This window comes from Colobus angolensis, unplaced genomic scaffold, assembly GCF_000951035.1.
Source record: "Colobus angolensis palliatus isolate OR3802 unplaced genomic scaffold, Cang.pa_1.0 Scaffold362, whole genome shotgun sequence".
NCBI lineage: Eukaryota > Metazoa > Chordata > Mammalia > Primates > Cercopithecidae > Colobus > Colobus angolensis.
The window spans coordinates 2,634,866-2,635,824 of NW_012116955.1; positions in this window are offsets into that span (position 1 = coordinate 2,634,866).

The window sequence follows — 959 nt, forward strand, 5'->3', positions numbered from 1 at the left end:
AGGCATGCACCACCACACCCAGCTATTTTTTTTTTGTATTTTCAGTAGAGACAGGGTTTCACCATATTGGCCAGACTGGTCTCCAACTCCTGACCTCAAGTGATTCACCCGCCTTGGCCTCCCAAACTGCTAGGATTACAGGTGTGAGCCACTGTGCCCAGCCCCAATTAGTCACTTATACTCAGGTAGAAGAGTGTTTAAGGCCGGGCACGTTGGCTCAGCCTGTAATGCTAGCACTTTGGGAGGCCGAGGCAGGCAGATCACCTGAGGTCAGGAGTTCAACACTGGCCTGACGGTCATGGAGAAACCTCGTCTCTAGTAAAAATACAAAATTAGCCGGGCGTGGTGGTGTGTGCCTGTAATCCCAGCTACTTGGGAGGCTGAGGAAGGAGAATTGCTTGAACCTGGGAGGTGGAGGTTGTTGCAGTGTCGAGATCATGTCATCGTACTCCAGCCTGGGCAATAAGAGTGAAACTCCATCTCGGAAAAAAAAAAAAAAAAAAAAAGGAGTGCATAAGATGTCGTGTTAGCCACGGTGGTTGACACCCCCACATTCATTTTGACCCCAAATGATTAGTTCACATCAATCATAGTAATGCCATTCTCCTTCATAGTAAGTAGTTTAGTAATGGATATATGATCTAATCTTGGTAAATGAGATGTGAAGTGTGGTCTGTCAGAAATTTCTGGAACAGATTTCCTTATTCTCAAGAAGAATAAAATAAGAGATCATCTCTCCTTTCCTCTGGCTAACCTTGTGTCTGGATACGATGTCTAGAACTACTGCCGCCAGTTTGTCACCATGAGGGAAGCCATCCTGAGGGCAAAACTTACAGACCTAGGATGATGGAGTGGAAAATGGAACAAATCTGGGTTCTTAATATAATAACTGAGACGTTACATCAATTTACTTTCATTACCTCTGAGCTTCTTTTTACAAGAGCTAAGAAATTTGGCCG